Raw genomic sequence first — 25167 nt, 5'->3', positions numbered from 1 at the left:
TCAGTTTATGACCAACCCAATTTTATATTAATGACATAATGGTCAGTAAATGAATCTGTGGTTGTTAAGTGAATGCCATAATCAGTAAGTGAACCCATTGTCTGCAGCGGATGTTCTTTTGGCCACAAAATAGAAATAGTTTCTGGCAAAAAAAAAATGTCATCAGTCATGCTCACATGACCGTGGAATGCTACAAAATGCTATAAATGCAGGCTGGTTGAGAAGTGCACAAAATATGTGACCCAGAGGGAAGGGCGACCTTTAGCACTTGGAATCCAGATCACTAGTACCTATTTTGCATCCTATTTTGTAACTTTGAATGTTTACTGTGTGACAGGTCATACCTGTATTCAGGTAGTACAGTTTCTCCAGCTTACTCTGCTAAACATTGCTTAACAATGCCCACCATTTTATATTATGCATGAGCATTGAGGTTCTATGGCAGCAATGTGAAGAATGTTTATTTGGCATAAAACTCCATTGAATAAAATTACTCTTATTTTCGAATGCATATCACAATCTTGTGTTGAGTTTCTGATCTTACTTTTCTTCCATTGCTGTTTTTTTTTAATTTGCAAACCATTATGGTAGCCACAAGGGGTCGAGCAAACCGTACTTTTCTGAAGTTTGTAATCCATTTCTCTCAAAGTATGAATAAAAATGATGTATATTAGAAAATGGGTGTCCAACGTGTGTTTTTGTGTGCACATTTCATATTTAATTGAAAAGCACTGCAAATATGTGTCAACAGATTCACCCATTCCTAGAGCAAGCAGAACTTACATTGAAGAGGTTTGGTGTAGCATTTTATTCCTTCTTTTCTAAATATTCTGGCTCTCAGAGGAAATAATATACTGAACATTTTTAATTTGGCAGATGAGAGAATATAAGATTACAGATTTCCATTTTAAGAACATAAAAGACTTTTCCTCTAGGTTTTTGTTGTTGTTCTGATATAGCTGCTCCTGACTAATTTGAAGCTGTAGGGTTTGCAATACTGTTTTTAATTCTAATATTGTTTGGTTTTATTTGTAACCAAATAAAATAAATATGAATAAACAAAGTTCAAATGTAAAAGGATACTAATACTGTTCTTGACTATGATAATGATCCCATTCCTAATGAGGGAATGTCTTCTTGGACTACTGATAATGTTTATTTTGTATGCAGAAAAATATAGCATCCTTTTAAGGTGTACAATAATTCTACCTTTGGCCTTTTCAGGTATTCTTACTTAAGGAAAGAGAAAGGGGACAGAAAAAATGTTTATAATAAATCATAAAGATTGCAGATCATTTATTCTAGGTAGGCTTGATGCCTAGTAGATTTTGTTGGTATATATCAAACTCCCAATGTTCCCAATGGCTTTTTTTTTTGGGGGGGGGGGAGGTTTTGGTCTCAGTTTTTGCCAAAAATATCATAAATTGCAGTTGTCAAGGGCCTAAAGTGCAATCATGTGACTGTGAGGGGGTTGACAGCCATCATAATTTTGAATCTGAGTTGTAATAATCTTTTGGGGATCCATCATAAGTGATGGATCACTAAGTGACCGGTCATTAAGCAAGAACTATCTGTATGTTAATTCAGCGCTTCATAAAGGAACAGAGAGCTAGGGGAGATGACAAGTATACTTCCTTTTTCAAGCATACCATAAAAGCACTGTTATTCACTACATAGCCAAACTCTCTCTGGCTGCTATGCATTCCTTCCATACCTTCCAAGAGACTTTTTGTCTCTTCCTTTTCCCTCTTGTTGTTTTAATGAACAATGAGGAATTAGGCTGGTTTCATATTGCAATAAAGCTTATTTGGAACTTTGATATCTACAAAGTTATTTAGGATCTTTAATGCATGTGCATTCTCACATGCATTAAAGGTGCATTAATGCATGTTCTCTTCTTCATGGTGTACTTAAATTGCCTTTCTTCAGTCTTTGATTCTAGAGGGAAAAAATGTCTGCCTACATTGTGACTGCATTGCTGAAGCCTATCTCAGTAAGGAGTGGTATTGTCCTTGTAATGTCAATGCATAAAGAGAGCAATAGTCCCACTCCCTAGTTCTGCTTGCTACCAAGCAACATCTGCCAGTGGGGAAAGCAAACACCAGCCACTGTCCTCAGCGTGGATTGGGGCTGATGAGAAAGTGAGTTTTGACAGTTGAGTAGAAAAGTTAGCCTAGATGTTGGTCAAAATTTGTTCAGGTTTTGTTCATGTGCTCAAGAGCACTGGATCATCAGATTATACCAGATGATAGTTAAGATCTTTGGGAAAATATTTTATCACAATACCAGATGGCCCCGATATTGAATTAGTATATTATGTTTATGATATGTAGAGGATTGTGAAGCACAAGCAAACAGAACCGCTTATGAGATTCTGGGACAGGTCAGGCCTTTGTCACTCTTAGCAGTCTAAAGACACTAAACTTGCCTCCCTCTTAACACTTCCCTCCAGTCTAGCCAGTGATTCCACCACAAGAATGGGCTCACTTCTCCATCCCAAGTGCACCATCCTCAAAAACATTTATTTAGAGGTAAGGTAATTTAGATCCACTTACTTATTTGGATTCCACAGAGGATGAAACATATGGTATTCTCCAACATGGGCAATCAAACTTTTCTTTATAAACCACATAGTCTTGGAAAACTCACAGAAATAAACAGCTTCTTCAACCATTTAAAAGGGAATATTTCTAAAGCTAATTCTTTCACCCCCCCTCCTCCCTTGATGGAAACCAGTATATCCTGCAAAGCCAAAATGGCTATGCTGAGAGAAGGGAGATAAGGCTGACATTTATATGAGCTTCAAGTGCCCAATAGGAGCTGGCCAGATCCTATTCCCTGATTTTGTATCATCAATATTTGGAAGGTATCAAAGGTATAACAAGATTTGTGTCAAGAACAGAAAAAATACCAGCCCTATGCTGTAATATCTAAATTTGTATGGAGGCTTACTCCACCATGGAGTGGGGATAAGATGAAGTTGATGTCTTAAGAATATGTCCTTTAAAAATGGCTAGTGAAGCATCTTTGTGGGAAAATAGGATGCGAAGATTACCCTGATAGATGTGACTCCATTCCTCCACTCCTCTGCTCACAACAGAATACCTTATACCACCATGCTTGAAATTTTGAGCTTAGACAACTTAGAATATTCTGTCTTTGGCCTGATCTCAGCATAATACAAAAAAATATATCTGCTACAATGTCCTACCTGTCAATGACTACTTCAACCTCAACAATACAAGAGCAAACAATAGATACAAACTTAAGGTAAACTGCTCCAAACTCGATTGCAGAAAATACGACTTCAGCAACAGAGTGGTCAATGCTTGGAATGCTCTACCTGACTCTGTGGTTTCATCCCCAAATCCCCACAACTTTAATCTTAAACTGTCTACTGTTGACCTAAGAGCCCATTCCTAAGAGGTCCATAAAGGGGGTGTGCATAAGCACACCAGCATGCCTACTGTCCCTGTCCTACTGTCCCCACTTATTCACATCCATTTCCTGTATTCATAATTATGTTTATACTTATATTTGTTATAATTATACATGCTTGACAAAATAAATAAAATAAAAATAAACATTTGGAATACAGGAAATCCTTCCTTTCCCCAAAAATATGCATCACTAAAAGAACTTATCAAGTTTTAATAGTGAGTAAATAAATGGAGCTCATTCAGAATCAGGAAACAGTTGTTCTAGCTATATTTTTTTTTAAGGGAGAGAAATTAGAACTTTGGGCTGAGACATTCTTTAATGTTTTCTTTAATTGCACTTGCCAATTTCCCTTAAAGGTAGAGGACAAATTAAATCCAAATCCACCATCTGATTTGCACAAATAGCTCAATAGTGGAATATAGCCAGGATTGTATTGGCTAGGATATTGAGAAATGTGTCTGCATTATCTTGTCTTTTAATTAACTCATGCCTTGGAAAAAATTGATTTTTTTTTTCATGTTTACTGTATTACATTGCAGAGGTAAACTTCTGGAGTTCTATACAATAATACAATAGTAGAGTTGGAAGGGACCTTGGAGGTCTTCTAGTCCAACCCCCTGCCTAGGCAGGAAACCCTATACCGTTTCAGACAAATAGCTATCCAACATCTTCTTAAAGACTTCCAGTGTTGGGGCATTCACAACTTCTGGAGGCAATCTGTTCTGTGAAGGATTACTTTGGCCCAATTGTACTAATGTACATTTGGAGCATTGTTTGTGGGGGAAGGCAAGGGAGGGAGTCTGGATTTTGCATGTTTATCTATTGAGTCCTTCCAAAGGACCTGGAATAGACAAATATTGATATTTGACGGTGTTAGGGTTATAGTCACAGAATGCAAGCTTTTTACGAGTCAAGTTGTCTTTTGCAATTGACTGGTGATAAATTTGTCAATGCTGATAGTGTTCAAATGGTGGTCCAGCTGTTTTGGGACAGCACCTAAGCCGCCAGTTGCTATTGGTACTACATTTGCTTGATTTCTTGCTTTATTTGTTTGTTTATTTATCTATTTGTTTGTTTGTTTAGATTCTCTCCATCTCATGGATATGACTTGTCTGGGAGGCTTATAAATGATAAAAAGATAAATATGATATAAATACATTTGGGAAGAATTAACTAAGAACCAAGGGAATAGATCATCTTAGCTCGTCATCCACCTCCACCAGAGAGAGACCCCATCAATGCCCCAAGCCAACCGGCAAAACCAAGTTTTAAGATCCTTCCAGGAAGCCAGAAGGCTGAGAGCAAATCTCACCTTTGATGGTAGAATGTTCCACAGGGCAGGTCAGAGCAGGGACCATGGCTGAAAAGGCTCCTCCAGCAAATTGTCATGAGATTGCTTTTCCATTCCAATAAAACCAGCAAGATCCTATAGATGCCGCCATCTGATCCTATAGATGCTGCCACTGTAACTAGCAACAACTTATAGTTTTCAATAGGTAGTGTCTCTTGATTTTAACCAAGTATAGATATAGCATAAAATATAGTGAAACAATCATTTTTGTGGCTATACAAAATTCCACAAGATTACAGAGACAACAGATATTTTTCTGCTGCTTTATTTTAGGATTAATTTTTATCTTAGTCTGGCTCCGTATATGATTATTAGAGACTATTGCAACTACAATAAAGTTACTCCAAATTATAGAATTGCAATATAAACATTTTTCTTCCTCTGTGAGAATATACATAAATTCACCTTCATTCACAGAAAGCCCTTCTTGATGTTTACAGAAACTTTAGAAAAAGGAACTGAAGCAAATACTGAATCGGTTATTTGAAGAAATGAAATTGAGAACAAAATGTGTAATTCCATGTTTAACAGAGCTATTCAGATAACACTGTAAATTGGAAGTAGAGAATCATGCTGGGGGAAAAAATCCCACATTCACTGTAAATTGGAAGTAGAGAATCATGCTGGGGGGAGGGGGAATCCCACATTCAAAGGCCAAAATGTTATTTGGAGCATGTGAGGACATAATACATATCTTAAACAAAACACATATTTTTCAGAATTACGCAACCATTGTGGAATGCAGCGTGCAAACTGGAGAAGACACAGCTGTTTAAGCACTTTCTGGAAGGGGCTTTACGTGCATGCATAAACACGCCAAATCACATTTTGTCCTTCAAATCAGAATCTCAGAGCAGTGCTATGACAAAAAGATAAATAAAAACTGTTCAATTGTCAATCTCTTTGAAAAAACATCATATTTGTTATGTACTCTATCTTCTCTTAGGTATTGCATATTACATAGAACCTAAATTGCAATTGCAGTATCTAAAGCTATCTTATAAATGTATTTAGCCTTTGGGGGTCTTTGAGGGGCTACTTACTTTGATAAGCGGTCCCTCCATTACAGCTGGATGGACCCTCACTTCTAAGAGGAAAGCAGTTACATTTTGTGCTTTCTCAACACAAAGAGACAACATAATTTGTTGACAAAATCATAAAGTGAAACACCTGCCTCAGGCAAATCAAAGGCACTTTACACAACCCAAATACTTCTGATCAGCTGTTACAAATAACTATCCTGAACTATTAATTTAACTGTCCACAAATAAAAATATGTAATAATAAAAAGTTATTAATACTTATTAACTATTAATACTTAATTATTATTAATACTTAAGGTTATTATTAACCTAATAATACTAGATGTTTTATGCTTATGCAGGTTTTACAAATAACTACTTTGAAAGTGAAAGAATTTCAGAGGCTGAAGCCCAATCTACTGTACAGTTCCAATTATAAAATCATTCATTATTCATATATGAAAATATTATATTTATCCTATTATAACTGCTAAACAATTATTTAATTTTTCCCTCCAAATGTGCCAGGTCATGGGCTGTTAATTAGATTTCATATGCAGTTAGAATATTACAGATGTATGTTTTCACAATAGGGTGATAGGTTTTTTGTTGTATTCCCATATGCAAACATCATATACTTTCTATTTACTTTCATGTTGGTAAAATTTACATGAATCACGTCACTAAGCTTGTACTTAGGGGTGAACGTTTATCACAAAACAACTCACTCATGCTATTGGTGGAACTAAGTAACTAGGTAAGATATCAAGTATTTTAGACATTTCATACCATTAAAAGTGCTCTCCTCTTGTCCTTACAATGAAAAAAAAAAAATTAAACCAGGATTAATTGTGGTGCTTTTCTCTAGCTAGCATGTAGAGCTTAGCTTAACACAAAATGAGGAAAATGTCATTGTGCATGATGGGAGTTTGATGTGTGGGATGCTATGTTATAGTAAATTTATCTGTCACTAGTCTGCCTGTGGATGGGACGCAGTGACTCAATGGCTAAGACACTGAGCTTGTCAAATGGAAAGGTTGACAGTTTGGCGGTTCGATCTCTAGCGCCACATAATGGCGTAAACATCCGTTACTTGTCCCAGCTTCTGCCAACCTAGCAGTTCGAAAGCATGTAAAAATGCAAGTAGAAAAATAGGTTGGTGGTAACAGTGTTCCGTATGCCTTTGGTGTTTAGTCATGCTGGCCACATGACCACGGAGACATCTTCAGACAGTGCTGGCTCTTCGGCTTTCAAATGGAGATGAGCACCCTCCCCTAGAGTAGGGAATGACTAGCACATGTGTGTGAGGAGGACCTTTAACGTTACCTTAGTCTGCCTGTCTAGATTTTTGATAGAGCGGAGTTTTGAGAGTTGTTTTCTTTGTTTTCTTTCATCATTGCTCTCTCCTTCCCATTGGTGCACTAGCACTCACAAAGCAAGTTTCTCCAACTTTGCTTCTGTCAGTCACAGGGAAGAGGGGAAAAAAGAGAATGAAAAAAACCGCCTTTCTCTGGAAGCGAGCACCTTCTCCTCCTTCCCCTGAACCTAGGATTTTTAAGCAACACGAGGATTCCTGATTTTGATAGAAGAGAATATTTGTAACTACGGGTTGAACAGTGAAGTCCTTGGTGCTCTCTGAGGTTGATGGTTTTTTTGCGGACACTTCATTACTAAACTAGATAACATTATACCACTGATGTTGTTAGCTAGTTTGGTAATGAAATGACTGCAAGAAAACCATCTAGCTTGGAGCAGTGTAAAGGATCCCACAATCCCTTATTTGCATTTATAACAGAAAAATATTGATGGCACATGAGTGTGTTGGAGGATTCTTGTCCTATGAAGACTGAGGGCCAAGTCAACGGAGAACCTATCAGGATCAAATGCAATTTAGCATGGGAAATAAGTGGGATCAATCCCAGCAAGTAACAAGAGACAAGGAGGGTCTCCAGCCAGCCACAATGGATAGAGGACCTTAGAAGAGCATATTTGTAGCTCAGGGTTGAACTGTACATTGGTTATTTTCTATCAGATGTTTCATTACTAAACTAGGTAACACTATCAGTGCTAGCAAGAAAACAACCAAGTTCGGAGAGCACCAAAGAATCCAGTACAGGACCTTCCTTTTCCTGTTCCCACTTTCCCACCCAGAGTGAGAAGGCATTCCTTTTCCCTCCCTCCTGGATTTCAGAGTCATGGAAGGAGGGTTAAAACAGCTGCACATCTTCCCCTTACTTGTGGGGTTTGCAAAACAAGAATGTGTTGCATGTAGCAAGAAAGGAATCAAACCGGAAGAAGCGGGAAAGAGAAACTTCTGAAGCGAGTCCTTCTGCAGCTGTCTTCAAATAACCAAAACAACAACAACAACAACAACAAAAACCTGTAATTTTTGGACCTGCAAGGTTGGCTGAGAGAAGTGGAGAAGGAAAGGGGCCTGACCAGAGTCTGCAACCCAAAGCAAGCTCACAACATCCAACAAGCCAAGTGCGGAGACCCACAAAGCAAGACCATAAAGAGAGGATCGGGAGTGGGACAGAAATAAAGCTTTACAAGTTTTTAAAAAAGTGAAAAAAAGTTTTTCATGCAAATGTACTGAAATTGACTACTGATTTTTTTTAAAGAACTTAGAAATAGTTAGGATGGTCCTATGTCAAGAAAACATAGTGCTAGAAACATAGCAATAGGAATATAGATATTAAAAATTAGATTAAATAAGACAGAAATAGTTGTAAACATGTAATAGGACTGTAGAATAAGGTGGGAAAATAAAAACAAGTATACAAAATTTGTATACTTAGAAGTACAGAATATGAGTTAGTTTTCTGCAATAAAACAATTTATGAAGACTTTAGGTTTGTGATTTATATCATATGAAGAAAAACCTCTAGCAGTATGACACTAACACTTCAACAGCAGCTGACAATAGTATTCAATTTCAGTGATGGCCAATGACTTTGTTATAACTCACGCAATGAAGGGGAACAAAACAACTGGCTAGAAATTAGATACACAGAAAGGCAGAGATCTACATATTAGTATAGAATTTGGTGGCTGGCTGGGAAATTCTGGGAGTTAAAAGTCCACACATCTTAAATCTTCCAGAGGTTGTGAAACACTGGATTAAGTAATCAAGAAGAAGTTAGTTTGTTAAATTATGGTGTTGTCTGTGTTTGTATAATAGCTTCCCTGGAACTACAGGGAAGACAATATTCTTGATTGTGGTTTGTACCTTTTCCCAACAGAATTCCTCACACTTCAGAACTGTTTGCTACTAAAGGAGACACCATTACATGTTTCCAGTCAGATTTTGCTGCAAACCACAAATATGCCCTATATTTTCACAGCTTCTCTGATTGGACCTCCTCCTTTGTCCTTGCAATTCTTCACACCCCTTTCTTTCGATACAAAAAGACACAGTGCCTGCATTCCTTTCTTCTCAAAAATACACAGGTTGACATGTGAAAACCCTCACTTTTGCTGTTATCTACTGGGTCACCAGCATTTTTGCAGCTCACGTCTCGAATAGCTCCAACAGTGTTTGCTGTTTGTATGGCTTGCTGTGTTAGGAGATTGAACCTTGTTTGAAAATTAGTTGGAGAAGCATGTTATATATCCTGAAACTGCCATTTGTTAAATGGGGGTTTGGGGGTGGGGGGACCTACTTTACAATTTCAAATAATTTAGGATAAACTGTCTCATTCTTGTAGAGTAGATGAGACAGCATAAAAAAAAACTTACCATGGTTGGAAGGTATGGATTCTACTTAAATATTTGCATTAGCCTCCTCTCAACAATATTATATAAATACTCCAGGTGCACAAGATAATTTTATACCTCCCTGCTGCTTGCAGACATTAATCTTGCTACAACATACCAGGTTTTGCACAGCAGTCATCAAAATACATCAGATGCTATGACCTGTGCCTCAATCCAGCCTTAATATTTGATTTGTTAACTATCTTGTTTTATGATAAATTTAGTTATCCATGTTATTAATTAATTTTCATATCTATAAGTTTACTATACAAAGTTAAAAACACACACATACACACACATATGTGTGTGCATGTATGAGTGTAAATAATTAGAATTAGAATACTTTATTTGGCCAAGTGTGATTAGACACACAAAGAATTCATCTCCGGTGCAGAAACTCCCAGTGTACCTTTAGAGCAACAATAATAATCATAAGTACTAATAAGAAGAGGGTAGTAAAGAAGATAAGAAGGATAATATTAATTCTGCAGCCATACAACATGGGTAAATGTACATAGACATTAGACAACACTGTGAGAATTAGTTAAAGTAGCTTTACCCTGAACTTTATTTATTGTATCAACTTCTTTCAGAAATTTATTATTTTCTAAAAAAAAAACTCAAATTATTTGACTTGTCTATTTAACACAGAGTGATGTGCCATAAAGGACAGATATATGAAAGCAGAAATGTCTGCACAGGTAGCTGTTCTGATTTCTGATTCTTGCCTTTCAATTTGTATTTTTCAGAACTTCCTTTGCTTTCTAACAATGGCATGTGTGTGTAAGAAGGAAAATATGGATTGATAGTGTTAAATCTAAAATTGTGCCTGATATCGTTGACAATGAAAATAGAAACTGAATTTTAAGTACTCTTCTATTTCAGAAAATGTAATTTAGAAGAACCCCCGGGTTAGTAAAACATAAAGAATCATAACTCATTTCATAGGATTTTGTTAGCAAATGCAGCATCCGTCACTGCTATTGCCCAGCAGGGACCACTATTGCAAACAAGGTCTTTTAATTAAAAAAAATAAACTAAATGCATCCCAGAGCTAATATGAACCTTAACTCTGGTGACAACATGCAGCTCACAAAAAGAGATTGAATTTTATTCAAGAAAAGCATGTTAAAACATTCATGAAACACTCAATGCGCGGGATGTGTGTGTGTGTTTACCAGTCAATGGGTAAGAACAATAAAAGGGAAATAGGAGTTGTTGGAAAAATATCAATGAAGAAACCCATGCATAATAATAAACTGTATTGAGTGACTCAGTTACACAAAGATAACAATGTTCACGAATGTTCCATTCAGTGGGAATAATTAACAGTAAGAAGTCAGTAAGAAATAGAATAAAAAGAGTGAAGTTGTAATGATATCATTACTTTAAATGATGTTCCAATTTTTGCACAGAATAATCAATTATATCTTTGCTCATATAAATATATAATTATTTGTCTAACAAATAATTACATTTCCGGTGTCTTTGGCACTGAGAAATACTACAGCTAAACCAGCAAGCAGTATTATAATTTCTTCTACAAATTTCCATTTTTGGAACTTGGCCGGAATCTTACAGACTGTATTTTATATTCCTTTTCTATTTTCAGCTGAAGCTGAATTGGTGTTTGCCAGACTAATATGTGGTATTATTAACTTCCAGGAGCTCTCATATCATTGCAACTGGAGTTACTACAGATTGAGTCTGAAAACATCTGGTTTTGAAAATCAGGTGCAGCCAGTGGGGTTTCTTAGTTTATTATTAAAATGGACATAATTGCTTTTGTTTTCTCTTGAAGTATTGTAATATGCTATTTTCATACAGCCCAAATGGAAAGCTTATATAAATATATTGCCACCATGTTCCAAAATGATAAAGTAAATAAATTATGTGATTTCCCCCCCCCCTTTTGAGACAAATCTGCTGTCAGAGATCTAACATGAAAGTTGCTAATGCTTATCATTCTAAAAGATTTTCCATTTTTCTGCTGTGCAAAGCATGGACAGTTATTTCCACCAGCACTTCATGTTAAGAATTCAGAACATTTATTCCAGCATGGTCTAATTTTGAATGCATACTTGAGTGGCAAATTAAAAATTGCCACTAGCAGCTTAGAGTAACTTGCTTGCTACCTGCAATTCTACAAGGTGGAAGTTCTCAAATAATCAAAGAGTAGCACTGCTTACAAAGGCTTACAAAGAATCATAGACAATATGAGCAAATGCTGAAAATACTGATATTTAGGAATGGAGCTTCTCTATATTACAATAAATCAGATCTTGCAATATATATTTGTTTTTAGAATTAAATACAGCACATTGGTAATCTGTTTTGGACAATGCTAAACTTAACTTTCTCTGTTGAAGATTATCATAATAAAACATTTCATTTTGAATACCATACTGTAAGATGGGAGTGGGGCATTCTGAAAGCAATTGAAACGTAGTTCTTCATGTTCAATAGATTTCAAATCTGTTTCATTGCATAAAATTCTCTCTCTCTCTCTCTCTCTCTCTCTCTCTCTCTCTCTCTCTCTCTCTCTCTCTCTCTCTGTGTGTGTGTGTGTGTGTGTGTGTGTGTGTCTCCCTCCGTCCCGACCTACCCACCTACCCACTTGGCTCAAGCTACTTACTTTTAGCAAAATGGATCTCTTCCCAATTTTGTATAATAAATCAAGATTAACATGCTATGCATTTCTTTGGTTCTACTATTAAGTTACGGGAGCATTCCTCTCTTTGTGTAGGTTACACTACACTATACAATTGAATTATAGTCTAGAGAAAGTAGAAGCAGACATTTTTTACAATCCATGTATCTTTTCGCCTGTTTCCTGAATTTCCTCATGGTATTTATTACTTTGTGCAGCAGTGTAGTTCATAACATAATGTGGACATTTAAAAAGCATCCCTTTGAATAACTCTGAATCGATCAGTTTCATTCATCTTAGGTTTTGTACACTTTCATATAGTGGGAAACTATTCTTGAAACCTTGCATACTTTGGCAATCCCTTTTTTCTTCCCCATTCCCCATGGCTTTGCTTCATTTTATTCCTGGCCCTTGAAGTAAGGCACAGATGTTGTGCAGCGGATTGATGCGAAATTACTATTTTTGCTCTTAAGTAGGCAGTGTCCAATACCAGACGGAAGGGGTTAAAATCTATAATATTCTGCCACTTGTGACAGCAGAATATCAGTAGTAGGTGAGATCAGGCAGACACTTATTGGTTATTTAGGCTGATCCCATCTCTTTAGTTCTTAGTTTCTTCTTCTCCATTTACCCCAAATTCCAGCCACAACCACACATTGGCTGGTGTTCTCCAAATTAATGCATAAATAAGACCAGCACTTTCCCCGTATATCTTTCTGCCAACTTTATTCTTCTTGCACATGGATAGATTCCTGTCACAAACCCATGTCTGCCTATATAGCATAATGTGGGCTTATGTATTGATTTAATCACCTTTACTGCCACCTCAATCAAAAGTCCAACTAGCTTATTCATGAAGCAGGTATCACCTCACTTGACATCCTCTTCAGAACAGCAGAAGCAATCAGGATGGGTCTATTTAAATGATGGTCCATCAAAATTGAGGAATAGCTCTGGTAAGGAGCCATTAGTGCTTTAACATTGTGGGCACAAAGCTAAAACAGGGTAATAATGGAATAATGTGACTAATTTCCCTTACCTCTCGATCACGGGTAGATTGGGTGGTGATATTTCTTACGTACAGTGTATATAAGGAAAGGAACTGGAGATTATGCTAAATAAAAGTGCTGTTTGTGTTGCAGCCGCCATTATGACTCTGATCTTAAAAGAAGAAAATTACAACAGGATGAAGGTCAGAAGTGGTTCTAATGTCGGGGGGGAGGTCATTCCAGAGGGTTGGGCCCATCACAGAGAAGGCCCTACTCCTTGGTGTCGCCCGTTGGCATTGCCTAGTGGACGGCACCAGGAGAAGTCCCTCCCTGTGTGAGCGTTATGTCCCAGAACGTTATGTCTGTATCTCTTTTATTGCAAGGTAAAATATTGTATTTAAAACACACCCTAACACACAACTTTATATTTCTTCACTTTCTCCTTGCATTTCACTACACCCTTTCTGTGACAGGCTTTTAGTCCATGAATCTGACCTCTGGGCTACAGGTTAAGGGACTTGAAAAAGATGCTTTTTTTCATTCTCCTTTCCATTAGTAATTATGAGCACTTTGTGATGAGTGTAATAAAATATTTTGTATTCCACAATGAAGCAAAATGACATTTTATGGTGGCAGTTCTCTTCTACGGTCCACAGCGGTTTCCTTAACAGATGCATTTGCTTCTACATATTTCCGTGTCGGAAATTAGGGTAATTTATTTGAGGCTTCGCTATAGGTTAAGTACCACAGTTCCTGACATGCATAAATAAGACAGTACTGGAGCTTTTAATGCAGAGTTGTAAGATGAGGTTATGCAGTAGTCAGCAGCACACAAATAACTTGTTCTGAAAATAAAATGTGCTGTCAAATTATTACCACATTTTTTTTCCATTGGATTCTGACAGAATGTTCACTCTTAGCATTCTACATTGCAGAAGGATAATCTGGTTTATTATTGAATAAACCAACAGGAAGGTCAGGAAGTGGTCTCACGGGTATTAATCAGGCTTACAGTTGATATATGTATTTACTTGAAAACAAGACCAGGTAACTAAAATAGGTTTTACCCTCGCATGAATTCTGAAATACAATCTTTATGTTTGGCAAGTGCCTTCCATTAGGAATATATTTGGCGTGTTTTTTTTTTTTAAAATTAATGATCCTGGTAGGAATGTAAAAGTTCATATCTTAAATATAATGTGTAAATTGGGTTTTCTTAACAATTTCAATTACACTTTTTTTCTTTTGCACATTAAATCTTACACCAAGGTAAATAATTTCAGAATTAACTATCGCAATATTGTCATTCTCCATTCACACCAAGTTAAATAATTTCAGAATTAAGTTGCATAAGATCCTAATATAGAATCTTCATAATTATGCTTTTCCTTAGTGTTCCTTTGTCTAATGCTTTGGTATTTGTGCAAGGCTTGGACAGTCATTTGCCCCAGACAGCTTGATTATTTATTTACTTTTTTTAAAAAAATGATAACAAGGCAGGCCTAGACATGCCTGCTCTGCAGATCTATTGGTTCAGCAAAACTCTCATAATTGTATATAGGATAGCAGCTTAAATATGGATGCTTTATTATCTCCTCTCAAGGTCTTCCTTGTGCTTAAGATGTATCACATGTCACTAGGCCTGGAGTAATACAATAATACAATACAATACAATAGTAGAGTTGGAAGGGACCTTGGAGGTCTTCTAGTCCAACCCCCTGCCTAGGCAGGAAGCCCTATACCGTTCCAGACAAATGGCTATCCAACATCTTCTTAAAGACTTCCAGTGTTGGGGCATTCACAACTTCTGGAGGCAAGCTGTTCCACTGATTAATTGTTCTAACTGTCAGGAAATTTCCCCTCAGTTCTAAGTTGCTTCTCTCCTTGATTAGTTTCCACCCATTGCTTCTTGTTCTACCCTCAGGTGCCTTGGAGAATAGCTTGACTCCCTCTTCTTTGTGGCAACCTCTGAGATATTGGAACACTGCTATCATGTCTCCCCTAGTCCTTCTTTCTCTTAAGCTAAAGTATATGTTTGATGTCAACAGTAGAGTGCTGTTCTTACCTAGGCTTCCCGAGACAGTAAAAATCACACATTTAGTCCCCAAAACCCTCTTTTTATTTAAACGACTGTGAATTATGTTCATTCACAGCCTGTAATGATTCACAACCAGTCTGTGAAGAGTCTGACAGAAGTCTGCCACAGTCTTTCAGGGTAAGGCTGATAAGCACCCACCTTTATCTCCTTCGAAACACTGCCAGAGACCTAATTGCCAATTAGTTTTGCAAGGCCAAATGGAGCACAGGTCAAACAGAATTTCTCAGAGTTTGAACCGATCAGAACAAATAAAATTTCTTCCTGCAAAGGCTCATGTCCATATGCTCCTCTTTTATGTCTTATGGGAGGGGCCAATCATCTCCAATCCTTACTCATGAGTCACCCCTTTTCTTGCTTTCTGGCAGCTCTGTGCATACATGCACTGGGAACAGGCTCCCCCTGTTCCTCTGCCTCGCTGATGTCAGACTATGGAGGCTCCAGAGACAACACAGTTAGAACAATTAATCAGTGGAACAGCTTGCCTCCAGAAGTTGTGAATGCTCCAACACTGGAAGTCTTTAAGAAGATGTTGGATAGCCATTTGTCTGGAACGGTATAGGGTTTCCTGCCTAGGCAGGGGGTTGGACCTCCAAGGTCCCTTCCAACTCTACTATTGTATTGTATTGTAACACATAACTACCAGATGTCCCTAGCCTCCTCTCTGCCTCCGATGCAGAGCCCTTGTCCGAGCCTTCCCCAGACTCCAGAACTGGCCCATGTTCCTCCCCAACCTCCTCACTGTCTGACTCTGCTGCCAGCTCCGCTGGCCGTCACCGGACCACAACAAATGCTTCAGTTCGGCAAAATTCTGTCTATAAGTGTGGAACAATAAAGAAATATGCTTAGAAGAATCACCATGTCTCTTTCTTGGTTTTTAGACCTGACATCAATCAGAAAATATAAGGGTGCATTAACCTGACTCTTCTTTTTGCTCTGCTCTGCAATTTTATGTTCTTGATATTCAAAGTATTACAATACGTAATACTCTAGGTAAAAATTGAAGGTGCATAAACATCTAGTGAGAATATGTTTATTGGACTGCTGCAACTATTCAACAGCTGATGGATATCTCTGATACAATCTTTAATTTTATAAATTTAGACATATTAACCCAGGACAGAGATTGCAACCTAATGTCCCCAGATATTATGGCTTACAAGGTATATAAATCATAGTAAACATCTTAGTTGACTTCAACTTCTGTTTTAACAGTGTAGAGACCATTGCTCAAGGCCAACAATTCAGTCATTGGGTTCTGTTTTGTAATAGGGAATCACAAAGACTGTCTGAGCAGTTACTAAATTTACAGGCCACCAACATTTTAAAAGCAAAGGGGGAAAAAAAAAAGAAAAATTGTAAACATTCAGAAGGAACAAACATAACAGACTAAAGAAAAAAATCGTAGCTGTTCAGTAACTTTAAAACCTCCACTGGCCTGAGAGCAAAACCATGTTTTTAAAGATTTTTCCAAAAATTATTAAGGTGGCAGCCAAATTGTTTAATGTACTGAGATTTCATATTCAAAATCACAAAATTATAACGTCAGCATATTGTCCCCAACAATCTGTTTCCTCATTTTATTGACCTTGGGAAGATGGAAGGCTGAGTCAACCTTGAGCCGTTGAGACTCAAACTACCGAACTATTGGCTGTCGGCAGTAAGCAGAATTGCTGGGAAAACTGCTGGCAGTCGGCAGTCAGCAAAACATGACACAAGTCAGGAGATCCTATAAGATCCTACATGGGCTTATCTCTACATATGAAGGAACAAGGTTATACATAATAATTCAAGAGCTGGTATCTTGGAAACTCTGGGGTTGGGGCAATAAAATAAAGATTTAAACTGGTTTCTATTATAGAAGCAAATAAAGCAGAGTGTGTATCTTAACCAGAAAAGCTTCTACATCACGGGGCACATCAGGTTGAATATTTAATATCTAGGCTATTAAAATACCTTCTTCAACTTAAAGAATGACTTGTATATTAAAGCTTTAGCACACAATATTATGAAAAATGAAGATCATCAAAGAATGTTTATGAAAAATCTCGTGAGTTCATTTCTGCTCTCTCTTTTCATTTTTTTTTCCTCCAGAAGAGGATATTTAAAATGTCATTTTATAAGATTTGCTAAATAGATTAAATGCAAATGAACTCAAGGGAAACATTTTTTCCATACATTGCTACTCATCCTTATTATTAAATGGGGGCAACGTTCAATGTCATATAAGCAGTTTGCTTTTGTTTTTTGCTTTTAATAATTGAATCTCAAAAATAAAAAAAAAGATTGTGAAACATCCGTGAAATGTACATATTTTCTTGAACGTGATTTCTCTGTGCACCTTTTTAAATTTAAACATTTTATGCTTCATGCATTGATGCATAAAATAAGTTTATATATGTTTCTCACAGCAACTCCAATAAACCATCAAAGTTTCAATTCTTCATTTTAAAGCTCTTCTTTTCACACCTAGAATAAATAGAATGTTTCTGTCCACTGATTTTATTTTATTTAGATAGGCATAATACCATGTTACTGACAATTATTCACAAGCAGTCCTAGAAAGCTTGTGCATTGTCTTATGGCTGTTTCCCTCATTAAATTTTCATTTCCACAAGTTATATTGCTCTCTTGAAATGAGTAGAGGCATGTCAGTGAATATTTTGAGCCCAATGCACTTAAGATGCTAACATCTTTGTAGGCAGGGTGCATTCTTGGTAGATGTTTACATGGGCTGTTAGAGTTGTAGCTATTCTAATCTGACACTAACTGCTGGTGCCAATTGCAACTGTTTCCTCCCATTTGTTTTATATCAGTCATGAAGAAAATTGGATGGATTACAGGGAATGGAGACTGAAGCACAATCCTTTTGGAATCAACCTGGGTTGGATAAGGAAAATATTTATTGATTTTTCCCCTTTATTATTTTTTTTCTACTTTAAAAATGTCCTATTTGTAAAGTTCTAATAGCAAGAGAAAAATTTCCATCTTGTATTTTACTCCCAGGATTTATCAGCAGATGGGTACACTGGCCGGGTGGTCATTCTTAGAAAGAAGCTGAAAGAGAAAGATGCTATGAGTAGACACTAGAAGAAGATACAATAAAAATAATAATACAATGACTATGGCAAAGGAAGCAAATATAATACCAATACAATTCCAAAACAGCTGGAGCATCACTTGAACACTACTGGCATTAGCAAATTTACTATTAGTCAACTGCAAAAAATAGCTTTACTTAGAACAGTTTACATCTTCAGAGGGTACCTTTAATACTATCAAAGAACAACATCTGCCTCTCCCAGGCCTTAGGTGGACAAAAATGCCAAAACTACTCTAAACAACTGGGAGACAAAATCAACCAAACAGCAACAAATGCAATAAAAACACAAAATATTATTTCCTGGATCTTTCCAGGCTATATCTTGGATCTTTATCTTTAGCCACTGCAATAGTTATTAGTGCATTTGTAGAATAGCCTCTACTTTGTTTAAGATTTTAAAGTGATTTTCTAACTGGGAATACCTTGGAGTATTAGTAGTCACTAGAAGGGTTTTCACATCTATGTTGGCGTTCAAGACAAATACTATTCCAGACACACAGTGCAACCCTGTCATTGTCCCATATAGTTGCATACTATTTGGAAGGTCACAGCCTTGTCAAATCTGCAGGGACTTTTGATCAATGTTTTATAACTGTGGTTCAATGGCTAGAAATATGTCACTGACCATTCTGCTTACTAGACCTTATTATCTCTTGTGATTTCCTTAGTCGTTTTACAGACTCTGAATGGCAATTAGTCACCATCAAAAACAAACAAACCTAGAACTATAAAAGTTGATTTTATAAACGGGGGGATTATTTCCAACTGAAAGTATTTTCACTTTGTCTTCTTAATTAAAGTTGTCTAAATGTGTGTTTCTTGCTGTGTCTGTGACCCAATTTCATACAATATACAAATTCTGTAAATTCTTACTCAGAAGCTTAAGTATTCTATACCCTGCTACATCAGCGGGAAATCAACTTGGAAACATCACAAAAGTATGTGTGGTCATAGCATAGTGTTGACAATCAAAAGTGAAATTCATACTTAAATCAGTGAGCAACTTGAGAATGATACAAAACTCCAAGAAAAAATTGATATAAACTGCCAAATATATTGCATCCTGAAAGTTTCCTATGGAACAGATACTTTGAAAAAGTTTTGAGCAACTATTTTTAAAAAAAATAATAATAATAATAATAAGTAATAAGTTTGAATTTATTAGCCGCTCCCTTTCCAAGTAGGACTCGGGGCGGCGTACAATGGGGCATATAAAACACAGAAAATATATAAAAACACATAGGCGTACATACAGAACATACATACAGATACACAAACACGGACTCGAACTCGGAGGAGGTAGACAATTTACATCATATAGACAGTTAAAAAACCCGCATTAAGATACCCCAATTATAAAAACCCCATATAGAATTAAAATTTAACGTTTAAAATACAATTTAAAACCAGTTAGGAGGAATAAGAATAATTACGATTGAGCCAGGCCAGATAATTGAAAGAGGTGGGTCTTCAGCTGTACACGGAAGGAGCGGAGATCGGAAGTAATCCTGATGTCACGGGGGAGGTCATTCCACAGGGCTGGGCCCACCACAGAGAAGGCTCTGCTCCTGGGTGTCGCCCCCCGGCACTGTTTGGCGGACGGCACCCGGAGAAGTCCCTCTCTGTGTGAGCGAATTGGTCGTAGGGATGTGTGAGGCAGGATGCGATCCTGCATATAACTAGGCCCTGTGCCATGGAGCGCTTTAAAGATCATAATCAAAACCTTGAAACGCACTCGGTAGACCACAGGAAGCCAGTGCAGCTCGCGCAGGAGAGGTGTTACAGGGGAGTATCTAGTCCTCCCCATAATCACCCGCGCGGCCGCGTTCTGGACCAACTGTAGTCTCCGAGTGCATCTCAAGGGAAGCCCCATGTAGAGAGCATTGCAGTAATCCAGGCGAGACGTCACTAGCGCATGGGTGACTGTGCGTAGGGCATCCCGGTCCAATAAGGGGCGCAATTGGCGCATCAGGCGAACCTGATGGAACGCCCCCCTTGCCATGGCTGTTACATGGTTATCCATGGACAGCCGGGCATCCAGGAGGACGCCCAAATTGCGCACCTGTTCCATGGGGGCTAGTTGGACGCCCCCGATGGCCAGAGATGGAAGCACCTGGTTGAACCGGGAGGCCGGAAGCCACAGCCACTCCGTCTTGGAAGGGTTGAGTTTTAGTCGGTTGCCATCCATCCAGACCCGTACGGCCTCCAGACACCGGGACATCATTTCGACGGCCTCATTGGGGTGGTTCGGAGTGGAAATGTATAGCTGAGTATCATCAGCATACAGATGATATCCCACTCCAAAACCACGGATGATCTCGCCCAGCGGTTTCATATATGTGTTGAACAGGAGAGGCGAGAGCACCGATCCCTGTGGCACCCCACATGTGAGTGGCCTCCGGGTCGAACTCTGCTCCCCTGTCAACACACGTTGCGTCCGACCAGAGAGGTAGGAGCCAAACCACCGTAAAACGGTGCCTCTGACTCCCAGCCCCTCTAGCCGGTGCAACAGGATACCATGGTCGATGGTATCGAACGCCGCCGAGAGATCTAATAGGACCAGGATAGAGGAACAACCCCTATCTCTGGCCCTCCAGAGATCATCAACCAATGCGACCAAGGCCGTCTCCGTGCTGTGACCGGGTCGGAAGCCGGACTGGCGCGGGTCTAGATAATCATTTTCCTCCAGGTGACGTGGGAACTGCTGTGCTACCACACTCTCTACAACCTTCGCCAAAAAAGGAAGGTTGGAGACTGGACGATAATTGACTAGGTCCGTTGGGTCCAGGGAAGGCTTCTTGAGCAGGGGCCTCACCACCGCCTCTTTCAAGGCGGCCGGTAGAGACCCCTCACCCAGCGAGGCGTTCACCAGGCCCAGGAGCCAGTCACGCGTGACCTCCCAGGATGCCAGTACAAGCCAGGAGGGACACGGGTCCAATAAACATGTGGTGGGTCGCAGACGTCCACGCAACCTGTCCAAATCCTCGATGGCAACCGAGTCAAACTCCTCCCAAAGCGGTCCCTCAAGACTCGCAACGGGCGTCTCTACTGAACCACTGAAAGGGGTCCATCCCATCCGGATTTGAGCGACTTTGTCCTGTAGATAATTCCCAAACTCCTCTGCTCTACCCTGTAAAGGGGCTTCCCGTGGTCTCTCAAACAAGAGGGAACGGGTCACCCGAAACAGGGCGGCAGGGCGGTTATCTGCAGACGCAATAAGAGCAGCGCAATGTTGACGTTTGGCCGCTCTTAGTGCCACAAGGTACGTCTTCAAATATGCTCGTGCCTGTGCTCGGTCAAATTCGGAACGGGAGGATCTCCAACGACTCTCTAGGCGTCTCTTGTGGCGTTTCATCACCCTTAGCTCCTCGGTAAACCAAGGTGCCAGGGTGGTTCTTCGTCGCAGGAGAGGCCGCAAAGGCGCCACCCGGTCTAGGGCCCCGGTAGCCGCACTATTCCATGCGACTACCAGGTCCTCTACTCGGGGGCGGGTCAGGTCCACAGGAGGTGGCCCAAGTTCCGTCTGGAACCTATCCGGTTCCATCAGGCGCTTGGGGCGGAACCATCTAATACCTTCCAGTTCCGCCTCCTCGCGGCGGGGGGTAGCACCAGGGAAGTCCAGCCGGAGCAGTGAGTGATCCGACCATGACAGGGGAATAGTGTCTAGATCCCCTATTCCCAGATCACTCATCCACTGGCCAGAGACAAAGACAAGGTCCAGCGTGTGGCCTCCCTCGTGAGTAGGGCCCTGAATTAACTGGGTCAGGTCCATGGCTGTCATGGAAGCCATGAACTCCCGAACCCCCTCAGACGCTTCTCCCATCGACGGCAGATTAAAATCCCCCATCACTAAAAGTTTGGGGGTCTCAACCGCCACCGATGAGATCAGCTCGAGGAGTTCAGGCAGGGCCGCTGACGTATAGCGAGGAGCCAGGTATACTATCAGCAGGCCCAACTGCCTCCCTGGGCCCCATCTCACGACAAGGGACTCACACCCGGATGTCTGTGGCACAGTGAACTCTCTCGGCTCTAAGTCTTCCCGGATAATCACTGCTACCCCACCGCCCCTTCCCTGGGCCCGAGGCTGGTGAAATGCTCGATAACCTGGTGGGCACATTTCCACGAGGGGAAGACCTCCCTCGTGGCCCAACCAGGTCTCGGTTATTCCTGCGAGGTCCGGCTCCCCCTCCAAAATTAGATCGTGGATGAGGGGGGCCTTATTGACAACGGACCTCGCGTTGCATAACAGCAGTCTCAGGCCTTGGGTCTGTAGATCCTGACCACCTAGTATGCAGGGGTTGGTACAAACGACCGGGAATGACCAAAAACCCCGGTCTCCCAACCGACTACGCGCTCTTGATCTGTCCTCGTACCTGCCCCTCCCCACGACCGTTGGTATCAAAGAGCCCTGCACAGGAATGCTATCTTCCCTCTCCTCCCCCACTCCGCTCCCTCCTCCTTCGACCACACCTAGACGCCTGGCTCTCCCATCCCTCCTGACCTGTTCCTCCCCCCCATCCCTGGAACCCCTTATAATTTTTAAAAGATTTTTAATTAAAAAACCCCTCAATGTGCGCTTCCGCCACCTCTCTGGGTTAATAAACCCGTCCTCAAGGTGGGCCCTCGAAAGGGCAGGAGGCCATACCTGCGAGAGGGGGGACTCTCGCAGTGGCAGTAGGTCAGACCTTGTGTACGTGAGAATCATACAAAAAATCACGGGGCAAGATTATTTCAAGTGCTGAAGATGGAATCATAGTTTGTCGTGAAATTGTCCTTACCCTAGATGGAAAGGGTAAGTTGGTGGGCTAGCCAACTAGCTAGATTTATCTAAGGAGGCGCTCAAGATGATATTGGAGCCGATTAAAGCAGGATGTTAATGAGAGAGCCATAGTCATGATATAAAGAAAATTGATGGAAATCCAAGTTTTGGCAAGGGAGGCAATTGTCCATAGGGGTAGAAGGAAAAATGTCAAGCCTTCAGCAGATGACCACCAATCCCCCCGGTGTCTCTCCTCCATGTCCAGGCCCAGGGAGAGATGGCCATCTGCCTCCTCGGGGGTCCTGAAGCTCATCTTCCTGGGGGGTGTTGTTCTCAAATCCGAGACCGCCATAGCTCCCTGAGGCTTTCCCAAGCCTCCTGGAGTTGGCAGCACTCTCTCTAGCCTCCCCGGGCCTCGTTCTTCTTCTGCAACTCCCCTGGAGAACCAGGGGTCATGGCGACCAGAGGGTGTGGCGCTCGGCGTCTCCGACTGCCTCGGCGTCTCCGACTGCCTCCCCCGCCGCCGCCATTGCCAAAAACCTCGCCGCCTGAGCTGTGCACACCACCCGGGCAATCCTCACCTCCGACATTGTTCTTCAAAGCTTGCCACTCTGGCCTGCTTCCCTCCGGTCTGCTTCGCTCAGCTCCGCCCTCCACCAGCCGCTTCCTTTTAATCTACCCGACTCCATTCCACAGAATACGGCTGTTCATCAGCTGTTCGGTCAGCGCGTCTCCATGCCTCCATGTCTCCACGCGCTTCTCCGCTCGGCGCTCGGCGCCTCTCGCCCGACCAGCCGACCACCCGATCACCCTGCCCAACCAGTCCAAGCTAGGACAGAGCCGGGGGTGGTCGCCGACAAATCCCGACCCTCAGGATAAAACTGAGGGTCGGCAGCACCCCTCTCAGCAGGGAGGCCCCTCCGCAATCATACGGAGCTCACAGATCGGCCGCCATTCCCTCCGGAAGCTCCTCCTCCTCATCAATGTTAAGCTATAGCTATGTAGCAATGTTAGCAAAGTTTAAACAAATATTGCCCAACATTTTATGAGTTTGGAAAAGTATGTGCTAATAATCTTTAATGACATGGAAACATGTCTAAAATGCCCCACAATGTATCTTTTATTGTACAAGTGTGGTTAGAGTGATCAGATATTAAAATAATTGTCTCACTTCCAGCAATCAAAACAGCACTAATGGAAATTATGTTTTGAAATGTCATTCTGTAGCAAACTATTTTCTAATTTATAATAATTTGCAATTCTAGCAGTGGGCATTTAATGTTTTTCTCACTTTAGAAATGATATTTATTTCTAAGATTCTTTAAGTAAAATATAATTAAACCTTCATAAGCTTTAGTAAGGGCTATTTAATTCATGTCTTTCCAATTCACCAAACTTTGATCAATATCTAATCTGGCTATTTTTATTACTGTTAAAAATAAAATAAAGTAAAAAAGATAAAGAACTTAATTAATTTCTGTAGATGTCTAGGTTGTTTATAGTCATCGAAAAGTAACTCATACAAGTACATATTTTTGCAAAAAACAGTTCAATGAATTCCTTAATGTGACAGGCAAAGATAACAGGGTAAACAACCTATTATGCATCAGAGGCCATAAAAAACTGATCATATATATATACACATATATTTTCCAGGTGGAGATAAAAAGGCATCTGTCTTCCTGGCCTTGACAATCAAATTAACCAACTGATTGACAGAATGTTGGCACCAGCTTTAGAAGAATCGATCAGCCTCAACTCAAGGTAGGGAAGTTTCTGAAATGTGAAGCTATATCACAGAACTTCATTTACAGTGTTGATTAGATTTCACAAGAACATATACTATGTGAGCAAAGCGGAATATAAGAGTCTCTCTCTTAAACTGAAAGTGGTATTATGAAAACCAAGTTTTGTTTTAATGTACTGAAATGCTTTTTTTTCACAAATCTGTAATTTGTCTTTTACTAAATTTTTTAAAAATAGCACTAAAATAAATGCAAG

At 39.9% G+C, this 25167-nt stretch overlaps 1 protein-coding gene across 4 annotated transcripts in view; it reads left to right on the top strand.

The window, feature by feature from the left end:
- Positions 1-25167, top strand: part of PTPRD (protein tyrosine phosphatase receptor type D) — a 1361199-nt gene that overhangs the window by 301390 nt on the left and 1034642 nt on the right. For all 4 annotated transcript variants that reach the window (XM_081945773.1, XM_081945775.1, XM_081945774.1 and 1 more), the window contains exon 5: positions 24823-24930. The gene's annotated coding sequence lies outside the window, so the exon portion shown is untranslated. The remainder of the gene's footprint in view (positions 1-24822; positions 24931-25167) is intronic.

The sequence above is a fragment of the Natrix helvetica genome, assembly GCF_964273705.1.
Source record: "Natrix helvetica genome assembly, chromosome: 2".
NCBI classification, from domain to species: Eukaryota; Metazoa; Chordata; class Lepidosauria; order Squamata; family Natricidae; genus Natrix; species Natrix helvetica.
This window is presented reverse-complemented; position numbering and strand designations above follow the sequence as displayed.